Source organism: Xiphophorus couchianus, chromosome 7 (genome assembly GCF_001444195.1).
Source record: "Xiphophorus couchianus chromosome 7, X_couchianus-1.0, whole genome shotgun sequence".
Classification (NCBI taxonomy): Eukaryota; Metazoa; Chordata; class Actinopteri; order Cyprinodontiformes; family Poeciliidae; genus Xiphophorus; species Xiphophorus couchianus.
The window spans coordinates 18,922,331-18,935,916 of NC_040234.1; the positions used below are offsets into that span (position 1 = coordinate 18,922,331).

The 13,586-nt window shown below is 36.5% G+C and overlaps 1 protein-coding gene across 1 annotated transcript in view; it reads right to left on the reverse strand.

Annotated features, from left to right (window-relative positions):
• map3k13 (mitogen-activated protein kinase kinase kinase 13) overlaps positions 1–13,523 on the reverse strand; it is a 39,833-nt gene extending 26,310 nt beyond the window's left edge. The window contains exon 1 of the mRNA XM_028023478.1: positions 13,419–13,523. The gene's annotated coding sequence lies outside the window, so the exon portion shown is untranslated. The remainder of the gene's footprint in view (positions 1–13,418) is intronic.
• Positions 13,524–13,586: the final 63 nt, after the last annotated feature.

Genomic DNA, 13,586 nt, shown 5'->3' on the forward strand with positions numbered 1-13,586 from the left:
ACGTTTCTGGATACTCTCAAGAATTTAAAAAAGCAAATAAAAGAATTTAAAAAGCAAATAAAAGTTAAATAAATTAATTGCCTTTATTTCCTAGGAATTGATTGAGCCATCAACAAATGTGGAATCAGAAATTTTGGTACAAATTTATTTCCACTCCTGAATGAATGTGCTCAATCGAACGTTAGGACGTTATCAGGTGCTATATTACTTTATTTTTATACATGGTCACTTTTAATAACTTTTTGTGTTATATATTTTTAACTAACATTGAATGAACTTCTTGCCATTCTTAAAATTTTATTACTACTTTAAATAAAAAGAAACATTATCAGATCAAAAGATTACTTTAAACCTAAATCTGTCAGGGATATGAGTCATTTTGGGCTTAAGAGTATACAACCAGTTCAACTTCAGAAAGGGAAAAATTATTGGTGAGAGTCAGGTCATCATACAATGAAGTTATTAAAATCCATAACTTTTTATTTTACAGAAATATTAAATTTCAAACCATATTTATGTTAAAAATGAGGAAAAATATTAGTAAAAAACATAAAACAAATAACATAGGTGCACAGGAAACAAGAGAGCAGCGTTACAGACTAGAAATTTTAAAAAGTTAGATTCTTTTTCAGATTAAAATGTTCAGAATTTTATTATTTTATTTGTCAACAATTATGAGGTTTTTAATTTAATTACTGGAAATACCCTGCCCACTCTAAACTACTTAAATGCATCTGTTCTGCATTTGAGTCTACTGGTAGAGTTTAAATAAAAAACACAAAAAAATAAAAGCAAAATACTAAAATATTATTGCAGGTAATATTCAAAATAGAAAAATCAAAACTGAAGTAATAAATAGCAGATATCAGCTATGTTGATGCACCAGTTTCAACACAAATCAACATTTCTAAAATAAGAAGGATCTCAAACGTACCTTTTAAGGAATATTTCAGAGTTTCATGGCTCAGCGTGAGCAACAATAAAAGATCACAGCATGAGAAAGTAGGGCTAGGGCAACTGATTACACAATAAAATTATTTGTTCCTCAATGTTTGGAAAGTTTTTTAATGCTCTGTGAGGTAAACAGCGAGGTTTCCATGAAGATCTCCAAAACAAAAATCAATCTGACCTCTGTTTCTCAATCTGCCTCATTTCTCCGATTGCAAAACATCTCCATCTCTGCCTCCAGCAATCGCGGTCCCGGCGTGAAGCGTGGCCAGTCGGTGTGCCATGTGCCCCTGCTTCACAACCAATCGCAGCAGAGCTGTAAGCCACACTGACCGGGCTCCGTTATACACACTCATTACTATTTCACCGGCAGCGGAACAGCAGCATTGACAGCTCCTGTGTCGCCTTCATTAATAAGAGACAAAGCAGCATCGCACACAGAAGCTTTCAGCGGCTTACCTTTCCAATCTGCCAGCACAGGCGCAGGCAAGGGCCCAGATACAGATGCTGTGGCATACACACACGTCTATAATTACTGACAAATACACAATACTGCAAGGATTGTTAGCTATAAGGCAATACAATGACGGGGTGTTTACTGATTATTTCAAGGTGAGTAATTTAGGACCTGAAATGCAATTATGGCTCTTAGATAAAAAAAAAAAAACAATTACAGTGACTTCCAACAACACATATCCCAACAACAGTATATTGCTAAAAACCGTTATAACTTGAGCCCTTTAGTTTAAAATCTAATTACTACTAATAATAATCACTGGGATAAATATTGCTAATCTGTTCACATGATAACCACAAACTAATGGATTGCTTGGTGTCTTTAGCACATAGCGATAAAGGAGAAGAACATTACATGATGTTTCCCATAACAAGAGGCTGCCAACACCATGTATCATTACCTCTGTTAGTACACTTAGTTTTCTACATGTAGTCCAATTCATGAAGGTGAAAATGTTTAATTTCTGCCTAATTTAATTGCTGTTTCCCATCTGTGGCTTGTGGTAAATTGTAAAAGCAAAACTAATAGTTGCTGTGTCTTTAGATTTTCTTTTACATTCTTCAGCAGAATTTTACGTTTTAATCTGATTATTTTGGCAACACAATTTTTACCATGAAAACATGAAATCTCCAACATTATCTCCATTGAACCTACTTTCCAAATCTCAAATGTTTATATTTGTATTTCCAGTGAGTAACATACTCAGAAGTTTGAACAGGGAGTTGTGCTTTTCTGGAATATAACATGTTTAAGTCACAAGTGAAAAAACAAGTAAGAAATGTAAAGACATTTGGATGGGCTGTTATTTACTAGTATAAATCTTTATAATATAAATATTTCCCTGTCATGCTTTAGATATTCTAGGCTCTTTCTTCTCATTGAAAGTAAAAGAAAAACACTTTTGTGTAAATAGCAGTAAATGTCAACAAAAATAAATACAAAAACAAATTGTTAATTTCATAATGAAATATCATTTCTACAAAACAATAAAGCAAAGATCAGCTTATCGTAAACACATATGATAATGTGTAAACTATGTAAAAGTCAATGTGACTTAATTTATTTTTTTATCCGCATTCATTGATTTTTTTTACTTTTTTCTTGTTTTTTTTCCTGTTTTTATTTTGTTTTCCTATGTTTTTATCCTATGTTTTACAGTCTCTTTTACTGGAATATATCTTAGATGCCTTTTCACTTAATTGAGTGTCACTATATTTTTAGGTTAATTGCTTTGATTAAAAATATAAAATCTGTGTTTATAAAGCAAGAGGACTAATTTATCATACAATAAATACCAGTATGATTTGTTGCTTCTTGTATTCCTAATCTGCACTGTAACTTAATGACAGCACAAGCAAACATTGTTAACAGACAGAGGCTGCATATTTCTGTTTGTACAACCATTTAATTAAGATAAATCCTTTTTCAAAGGACTAGTAAAAAAGTATATTATTGCAACTATCACCCCTCTTTCTGTTAGAATTTGAGGAGTTTCCCAGCGGATGTTCCCAAAAGATCAAGTAATGTTCTGACGTCATGAGCAAACCTCATTGGCTACAATGTGAATTATTTTGCACGCAAACCCAGGTGATTGTTTGGTTTTACATAAACAAAGCAAATTCTGCCCACAACAACTGCTGACGTTGGGAGACAGATAATACTTGAGAGATTACGGTGCTGAGGCCACCAACATCTCATCCACTGACCAATCTGCACTGAGGGGAAATTACATAATGACCGCTCCACTCCCCCTGCGGGATTCATCCAGCAGCACTACAACAATCCATATCTTAATTTCCTCTTTATGTTCAGGAGCAAACGGATGAGGAGCAGCAGGCACAAAGCGTGTTTCAACTACCCTTCCTCTCAAACGCGTGCACCTGGTAATCCTGAGCGTGATTTAGCAGACTGTGTGCAGATTCATAAAGCCGAGCACAGGGGCCACCCAAAGCTGTCCAGTCCTCTTCCTTTAAATAAATAAGAGAATGAGAAAAGTGTGGGGAATGTGAACATATGTACCCCTTGCACCTTGGAGTCGTGGTCATCATGACATTATATTAGTGGGACTGGGGAAGGACGGTGCTGAAGCACAGGACAAAGCAATAAACACAAATGCACAAAGACAAGGGAGGACTCCGGGGCAGAGATACAGAGTACAGTATGAGCCAAGGTCACCAGGACACGTGCACTAGTTTCTCAGTCATGTGCTGCACATAAAAACATTTTATTCTGCTTTTATAACCTGAACAAAATCCATTAGTGGTCTTCAGAAACTTTAACATCACTAGAAATAGAGTGGAATACTGAGGACCAGCCTATCTGTGCTTAAAACCACTATCTATCTGTGAAGGTAACCTTACAACAGCTACACAGGAAAGAAATAAAGACACAAGTGTCCACTCAGAGTTTTCCAAACCTATCAGCTTTCAACGCACAAACTTACCATAGCAGAGACTAGTGGCTCCCAATGTCAGTCTGAATAAACAAACAGCACCAATAAGCCCATTAAACAAAGACAGGAAGATAAGACAACCAGCCTCAACAACTATCATGGGCTCATTTCTTGTTTTTTGTTTGATGCTAGAAACTTGCACATATGCAGTGTTGGCAAAAAGACAGGATGAAGGACGATGAGATAAAAACTAATACGTTATAGCAGTTGATGATGATTGGTTGTACCTTCAAGAGCGGTAGAGATACAGTAACTAAGACTTTGCTTCTTCAGTAGTACAAGACCGGTTTCAACTTTGTACTTTGATGCATATTAAGGTGTATTTGATGAGAAAAATAATAAAATAGGCAGTTCTAAGTATTTCTAAAGGGGGTCTCAAATATTTGCAGATTTAAGCTATTTGTGGCTATCTGCCCCATATGGGATCCATCGTAATTTGATTTAATTAGTTGATGGAGAAAATAATTTCAAACAACCAAATTTGTCTTTCTTAAGGGAAAGAAAAAGTGTAGCTACCAGTGTTCTATCAGCCAGCTGACAGTGTGCAGCAACATATGACGAAGAGGCATTGCTTAACTGATAAACTCCTGCACTTCACCTAGCATCTCATTAAACATAAAAGATGTAAAATTATAATATTATCATCATGGAATAGTGAATTAAAAAGGGATAACATCTCAGTAAAGCTTCCTCAATGTTTATACATTAAATGTGAGAGAAAAAAAAATACTTTTGATCTGTGTCAAATTTATCACAGTTCATCTGTTTGCAGGGTAACTGCTCCCCTAGAAATATAACTAAGACATTTATTGAAAAAGTAACATTATAGAATACTATTTATTCTCAGAATCCTAATAATAATAGTTCAACTTTGCATTGATACCAGTACTTGCCCATGTTACTCCGAAATAGTCCTGACAACCACGGCTTTAGTGCACATAAAGCAACACGACTGTTCCAAATTTACAATGGAAGACAGTAGTCAGAACTGGGATGCTGCTACAAAAATACATAACAAAAATTTGCCATGCTCTTATGTGTAATTTAAGAAGCAGTCAAATTTGTTCTTTTATGTGGAGATCAACAAGTGTAGGAAACACTTAAAATAAAGCTTTTAGATTTTTTAAAAGAAATTAAGACTATAACAAGCTCCATGTGGGCTTTAGGATTCCTTAGATCAAAAGTCGAAAACATGAAGGGAATCGCTTTAAAAACATGTTTCATACGGACAGTCCGTGGAATCAAAATAAAACGTGTCTAATGACATTTTATGAATAATAAATAAATACTTATTTACTCCTGCTGCAGTTTTTCTAGTCACATGGTGCAGCACTTCAATTGACTAATTATCTGAGCTGCATCAGGCAACCATTACTCACACATACATAAGCATGCATTATGGCTGTGATCTATGAATAACAACATCCCTGCTGTTTATGTCCCCGTTCTAAAGGCGCACACGTCCGAGGTCAGGGCTACTCCAATCCATCTTGTATGACTCTGGTTTTTGCTCCTCCACTCGTGTGCGTTAATTTGCTCCCCATGAGGCGCTCCAGGCTGTGGTAATTATAGAAGCCGGCTAGCACAAATATCACGAGAGAAGAGTATATTTAAAACTGAGTGGTGCATGAATACAGTATTTCTGAACACAAAGAATACAACAAAGAAAAAAGGTATTGCAGTAAAGACTTTTAAAGCTTCGTTTAGATATGCAGAGTTAATCTAAGCCCCTCATAGCCACAACTGTAATACCCCTTCCCAAATATAAAAGGATGTAGAGCTTAACCCAGTTCTTAACAAAATCCCAGTTCTCAAACAAGCTGTCCAGCAAGCCTGTCTCCAGGACAGTTTCTCTCCAAGCTAAAAGAGAAGACGATTCCAGAAAATAAACAATCTTTAATTCCCTAACCTCTCTGAGATGACATTACCGACATTTACTGATCTGATAAAGATGTGAGGAGTGATGAGAGGAGCAGGCCCTGCATGGAGAGCTGAGGATGCGGATGGAGGCAGGGCCTGTGGAGCGGCTCAGACGAAGTCATTATCAAAATGTCAGTCAGAAGGAAGGAAAAGAGGAGACGGCCTGAGGGAAGCAGAGAAAGTGAGGAAGAGGACGGACTTACGAAAAGAGGGGAAAGACTTTCGCTTCCATTCTTCAGCCCAGATTTTGTCATTTGGTTGTTTCCACTTACTGATTCTTCAAAGGCTGCGAGCATCATGAACACTCAGCACATCTGGGCTATTTATAACAGCTATCTGGCCACAGTCTACCAGATATATCAACATAATGCCTGATTTTTAAAGATAAATTTAATTATTTCAACAGCAGTATTTCTTTGGAGTGCAGTGATGCACCTTTAACTTTCATTTCGAACAGTGACAATATTGTAGTTAGGAAATTAGAGAAGCAGTCAAGAGGTCAATGGCTAATCTGGAGAAGATGTGACTACAGATTACTGTACTCAGGGGGAAAACCCTTACCAGCACAGTACCTTGCCGTGCATGCCGAGAAGAATGCCAATGATGAAAGAAAGACACATTTGAAAATTGTCAAGACCTTTGGAGGACACACAGCACATGTGTAAAAGATTATTTGGTCGAATGAGACCAAATTTGTTATCTGGTTTAACCCAAAGCATACAGCCAGAGCAACAATGGAATGATGTATATTGTCTAAGTCCAATAATGTTTTATTGTGGCCCAGTCAAAACCTTAGGCTAAAATCTAATTAAGAAACAGAGGCAAGACTTGAGAAATATCCTTACAAGAGACTTTCAATCCAATGTGAAGGAAAGGAGCTTAAAGCACTTTGCAAGAAAGAACAGGCAAATATTTCAGTCTCCAGACATGCAAAGCTGTTAGATCTCCAGTTGTAATTGCAGTAAAAGGTGGTTCTACAACGCATTAATTCAAGAAGGCTGAACACATCTGCCCACCCCATTTATAAGGTTGTATTTGTAAAGAAAGAAAAACTGTTTTCCTTCCATGTGCAACTTTGTGTTATTCACATAAAATTCCAATTAAATACAACAAAGTTTAGATGCTTTCAAAAAATGTGAAAGAATTTTAAATAAAATAATACTAAGTAAACAAATGGCATCCTAAAATCAAAGTAACAATGAATGAACCTGGCAAAAAAGAAGATAAAAAAATACAACCTTAAAGATTATCTACAATCCAACCTTTTATTGGTTAATTACCAGTCATTTTAAATGTACCAAATCTCGTACTGAATCAACATGTCACACCCACAGCTCACACGACAGAATCTACACCAACTCGAGTTAAACTCGCACACCAGTGTTTTCAGTTAATCCTGCTTTAATCTCTTTAAATACAAATCTGCAAATGAATAACCGATTTACGGTAACAGAGGCTCTCTGGTTTCTATTTGTAGTCCAAGCAGACTTGGCAGATTAGATTTCAGCGTCCTTGGGTTGCATGCAAATCCAAATGCATTCAGTGTATTCTAATTTTTACACAGTGCAAGAAAAAACATCTATTTGCTTGGATATTGGCTTTTCAAACTTTACCATAAAAGCCCAAAATTATTGCCGCTGAGATTTGACCATAAAACTGATGGTTCACAGATTTCATAGAACCTTGTATGAGAATCCAGATTATCAAAGGAGATATGAAGAAGTTTTAGACCCCCAAACATACACAATCAAAATAAATCACTCATAAAATCACATTTAGCCACATAAAAGACAGCCTGACGGAGCACGGCTACATTAATGTGACCTAAAACGGGCCAGGCAACAATCCAGAACTTGGATTAAAGAGATCAGACCAGCTGCAAGGCTGCACTGCTCCTGCTGTTACACATGTCAATTACATTAATACAGCTTCCTGTCCGGATGCCAGCATCAGCACCGCGCTGATGCTTCTGCTGACGCTCAGGAATCAGCTGCACAGATGTGCAGGTGTTCTCGAAATCAGCGCCATGTTGCAGCAGCAACATCTCCATTCAAGGTGGCCGACTTATTCAAGAAGACGGGATTTGGTCTTATACTCTAAATAAAGGATAAAACCAATGGGTATTCTTTATTTTTCTCATTGTGATGTAATACCTTGAAAAGGCTGAGTATGAGTTAGTCCACCTAAAGATTGGATAAAAGAAGTCTGGAATGGAAACAAATTTTCACATGTTTTCACAAAGTCACAATCAAAATTTAGGTCTGAGCTGTCACAATGATGAATGAATGAACACCTACAAAACTCCTTCAGATTTGCTGGACTTACTAGAGGACTTCTTATGGTTTTCACAGAATCCTATATGTTACATGATATCCCTATAGAACACATAGAAAACTTGGCAATTGTGGAAGTTTTAAGATTCAGATTTAAGATGCAAAAAATAGAACAAAATAATTGTTCATACCAGCAGAAGCAAACAATAAAAATGCTGTTGATTATTTTCAGCATGGTTATCATGCTTGGGATAGAGCTGGGTATTTCCAGCCATCGGAAGTTGTACCCAATCTGAGACTTAGCCAAGATAAAGAAGTTTCCCTATTTATCACCACTAAGGAATGTGCCTCTGCGTGCAGCAGTCCAACTCTGACAAGGAAGCATTATCAGATTTTGTGGTCAGTGGTTAAATGTCTTCCCAGGACCAGCTGATCCTCCCAGCCCAACTATGAACTCCTGCTGCACTGCTGAACTTAAGCTACATACGTACTTCACACTGCGTACGTGTACTACCACTTATAAATACTCAAATATTTATTAAGTATATGTGATTTTTTTTTTTATCTCTATTGTTTGAGCTATTAAATTTCATAGTCTGCTTTGTGTTACTTATGTGCCTTGAAATTTCCCTTTGGGAATAAATAAAAGGGTTATTTTAACTGAATTGAATGGGGTAAAAAAAAATTAACTGTGGCAAAAACAAACCAAAACATCCTTGACTAATTAAAGTTGTAGCACAAACTCTTTATAAGCAGATTTCAAGTTCTATCCTAATTTTATTTTCAAAGGTGAAGTAAAATAAGCTGAGTGCTTGCCTGATTAGCTTATAATAAATATTTCACATTAAATATTCCAGCCTCCATAGTTGGATTGAGCAAACTGTTTCATCCCAACTTGTTTCCACCAGTCTTGAACACATGCAAAATTTGATTTTGTTTTATAGACAAAAGGAAAAAAGTGGATAGAAAAAGAGATAAGGTTTTACAAATATGAATTGTGTGGGTTGCACATGGTATTTGCCCCTTTACTGCCCTAAATACAATCCAGTGCAACAAAATACCCTCAGAACCCATCTAATTATAACAGAGTCCATGTAATTGAATCCCAGGATAATTGCTGCTGCTCAGTGAAGATCCCAGAAATTTGTTAGAGAAAATTAGTGAACAAACAGAATCATGAAAACCAAGGAGAGCAGCAGACAGGTCATGAAAGAAGTTTAAAGCAGGGCTAGATTTTAAAACAACATTCTAAACTGGAAATCTCTCAAATCATGTAGGCGACACAGCAATTTGAAGATATAATCAAGTGAGATCACAAATGAAATTGTTAGCCTATTTGTGTGTTGGAAAATCCTCCACAAACCACAGAATACATCATCCCCACACTAAAATATGATGGTGGCAGCATCATGCTTTGGGAATGTTTTTTATCCAGCTGTATGCTGGCTTATCACACAAAATCCAGACAAAATACTTTCAAGCTTGTGATTGTAACTAGGTGTACAATCACGTTTCCAAGATACAATCCATAGGGTATTGGCAATGATCATATTATTGATCATATATTGTTATATCAAGGAAAATAGGGTAGTATGAAGATAGCTATGATTTATTATGTCAACAACAAAGAACTGGAAATATTTGCAAGTCTTCAAAACATAAACTGTCCTGCTTCATTTTGCAGTTTTAACTATTTCTTTCAATGTTGAAGCTTCAGCAAATGTTAAAATATTTAAAAAATAAAATTTAATGCAATTATGGTGTTATTTAAAGGTAAAACTGCACCAGTTGGTGCAATGCATTACACTGAAGCAGATTTGGTAAAGAGAAAGCCTTAGTTTTAGAGCAGCAGTGGTGCAGTGATAGATGAATTGCCAAGAAGGATGTGATTATATTTAACATTTAATTTAATTAATGACATTTTAATAACTCAATGTTAGGGCACAAGAGATGCTATTCCAAGACGACATGCCCTGAATGACACCATCAGTTGTTGGCAAGCTCTACTAATCCACCTCATTTGTTTTTGCTTCAAATCTCTGGTCTATAAATTTTGCACGATGTTGGAGTTGGGGATATGATCCTTACGCATTGAAAATATTATACTTTAGATATTATTTGAGCTTCTGAGATGCTAATCAGCTACTCCCAATTATAAAAAAAAAGAAAAGTTAAAAAATTAAAAACTTGTTGCCATGGTTACAAATCATAACAATTGTTCAAAAAGATAATTAAAAAAAACTAACTTACAGCTGCACTGCATCCAAAACTGGAGGTAATAATTATCCAAGCAAGAAAAAAAAAGAAAGTCTACAAAAAGAAAAAAATCTGAACTAACACAACAGCACTACTCCTAAATAGATTTTTCTATGCAAAAGTTGCCATTTCAACCAGTCTTACTGTAAATATCAGAAGTTTCAATTTAATGCCTCGACAGAAATAATAATAAAAGAAAAACTATCACCTCAATTTTCTTGTGTTCAGGTGAAGCATAATTATGTGTAATTGATTGTGTTTGTGTAATTTAGACATCATCTGTTTGCGTGCCTCATCTAAGAACACCTGAGAGGAACTGCTTTCCACCCGGCGTTAGCTGGGAAAGAGGCTGCATTTGGCTGATTGGTGTCTAGCGTGAACTGTGGCTGCACTGCATTCGTGAAGCACGTGGACACTTACTGGAAACTCAGCACAATGAGGGTGGAACACAATGCTGCTGACAGCACACACGCGTACGCGCGCGCACACAGAGTCCACTGCTTAGACGTCTAACACTCTCTCTGCTGTCAGAGGATGTCGATGGAGATGAGGAGAGGTCGGACCATGAAGCTGTTGTGACATGAAGTCTTCATGAAGGACAGATGAAGTATTGTGTTTGATTTGTATCAGATGTACTCTGAAGCTGGTCAGCTTGCAAAAACCATGCAGGGTGAGAGGATGCAGAGAAAACATAAATAAGGCATCATCTGTGTTCAGTTTATTCTGTCGACCCAAGTTAACTTATATGCTTGAATAAAAAAGGGAAAGCAACCATGCAAACACATATGGATGAGAAGTTTATAGTTTTAAGAGGTCACTCTACAAGCAGAGTGAAACAAAAGTCAATATGCCCTTATTAACCCATAAAATCAATAAATCAAGATCTTAAAGAGAAAGAGCAAATCCAGGAAAATATGGTATATCACAATGTCCACACCACTCTTTGAGAGCTTTTCCAGTATAACAGTATGTTGGACAGACTGTAAACAATGCCAAGAGCACTGATGAACTAAACTAACATCATTAAGTGGAAATAATTAGCAGCACCTACGAAAGCTCAAAGGGAGTACTCTTGTTTTATAAACACATCGGCTATATTCACAAATCGGTCTTGTTGCTCAATGACAATTTTTGTTGAAATCTATTTTTTTTTCTTTTTTTTGCAAGGTCATTCATACTACTAATCAAATGTGACAGCAATCAGACTCATGTTTGAACATTTTACAATCTCAAAGCAACTCCATGCGCAGAACATAGATGTCATCCAGCGGTGCAGTTTTTACGGAGGTGATAATGTGTGCTGCCACCTTTGGATCAATTTAAAAGTTGTTCAGGAATTACTTTGTTGTCTTTCCATGGATTAGCATTAGCGACTAAAATGTTGGCACCGCTTGCAACTGTTGACGTCTAGATTTACCACTTCACAAGAATTATGATACATGTTTCAAGTCAATGACATCATAGTTGAATGACTATTCAAACTGCAGATGCACTGAAAACTATTGAATATGTAAATAATTTGGTACTGCATGTGGATTTTGGCCTTTCATACTGCCAGGAAATAGTTGGATATGTTTTGCATATGAGCAAAAAAAAAGTATTTCACTCACTTTTTCCTGCTGTGTGAATGCAGCCAAAGCTTCAGCATTTTGGTTTATTTCTTGTCGAGTAGATTAAAGCACATAATAATGCATGATGTGTTGGCCTTCATCTGTGGTGGTCTTTATTTCATCCAAGACAAAATTACAATTTTCACTTGTTTGGAATTTGTGAGTGAGTCTGAGGAAAGAGTTATTGGTTCAATCACTGGATATGTGGGTTTTGAGAATCCACAAAGATAAGATAATATTCTGGGAACATACCCAGAATATTATTAATTATGTCATTTTCTATTGTTTTATATTTTATATTAGTATGGCTATCACAAAAGATTACAAAAATCAACAAATTGGAAACATTTGGTGCATCTAACACTTTAATGCTGTTTCAATTGAAAATCAATGTTATTAGAAAGATAGATAGAACATTCTTCTAATATTCTTTGAATGAGTATTCATAGAGAACACTTGACCACAATGAAGTAATATTTCACCAACATCATCATCCATATTACCAAAACCCTTCATCTATTTATCTGAAGACGATCAAGCTAGAAATCAGCAAATACACATGTTGGGAAGCCCAAAGGTTTGCAAAAGCTACAGATGAAAAATTGTCCACAACATTTGGATCTGGACCACCTTAGTCTTTTAAAATTGTTTCAATAGAAATATTTTTCAAACATAAATAACTGTTCTTCAAATTTAACTAAATCATATAGCAGACTAAACATTTATGGGATATAAGTTTTTAATTGTCAAAGCTAGTTTTCCTACCAAATAAAAACACTACATTTGCACGGAATTTGGACTGGCTTGAGCTCACTTCAGCCAGAAGTGCAAAATGAAAACAAACTGTTGGTTTACAGTAGAAACCAACCTGTCCCAGCCACGTAGTCAAAAATGCTCAACAAAAGTCCAATCTGTGGACAGCAAAACAAACATCTCTCTCCTGGACACTATAATTTTCCCTCCTCTCCCACAGCAGAACTGTAATTTACTCCTTCTTCTGGTTAAAATAGCTAAAACAACTAAAGGGTCTGTGAGCAGATCAAAACAGAGCAGCACTGCTCACTGGGTTACATAATGAAGAGAGAATAAGAGTCTTAACCTTTAACTCCTGCTTTCAAACCCAGGACCTGTTCACTCCCCACCTGTCAGGGCTGAAATAAATGAAAACATGCAGGTGTGGGTTACTGCTGCAATACATGAAGCTTTCAGATTCGGAGTCCATCGATAAAGACGTATGAACAGTTCTATTATCGGTACTGGTCGTCGTGCTAAAGCCAGTTAAAGTGCAGCTCTGACATCTGCCTCGGTCAGCAGCTTCAGTTCCATCCCAGCACCGAACCGAGATGTTTCCACCAACACCTCGAAACACCACGCAGGTCTGTAGCTTTTCACTGAGGCTCAAATTCCCGGTAAACAGCGACATTAATATAAACGATAGTTACCGTTTCTCTCCTCTGAATGAGACGTCGGTCCGCCGCTGACCCTCCGTCCATCTATCCAGCTACTAGAATGGTACCGTCTCATGAGAGCGTGCTGCGTCACTTCCGGACACTGTCACCTGTAAACAGCTCGGCAAAGATCGTCTATTCTGGACAGACAACGGAGAAGAA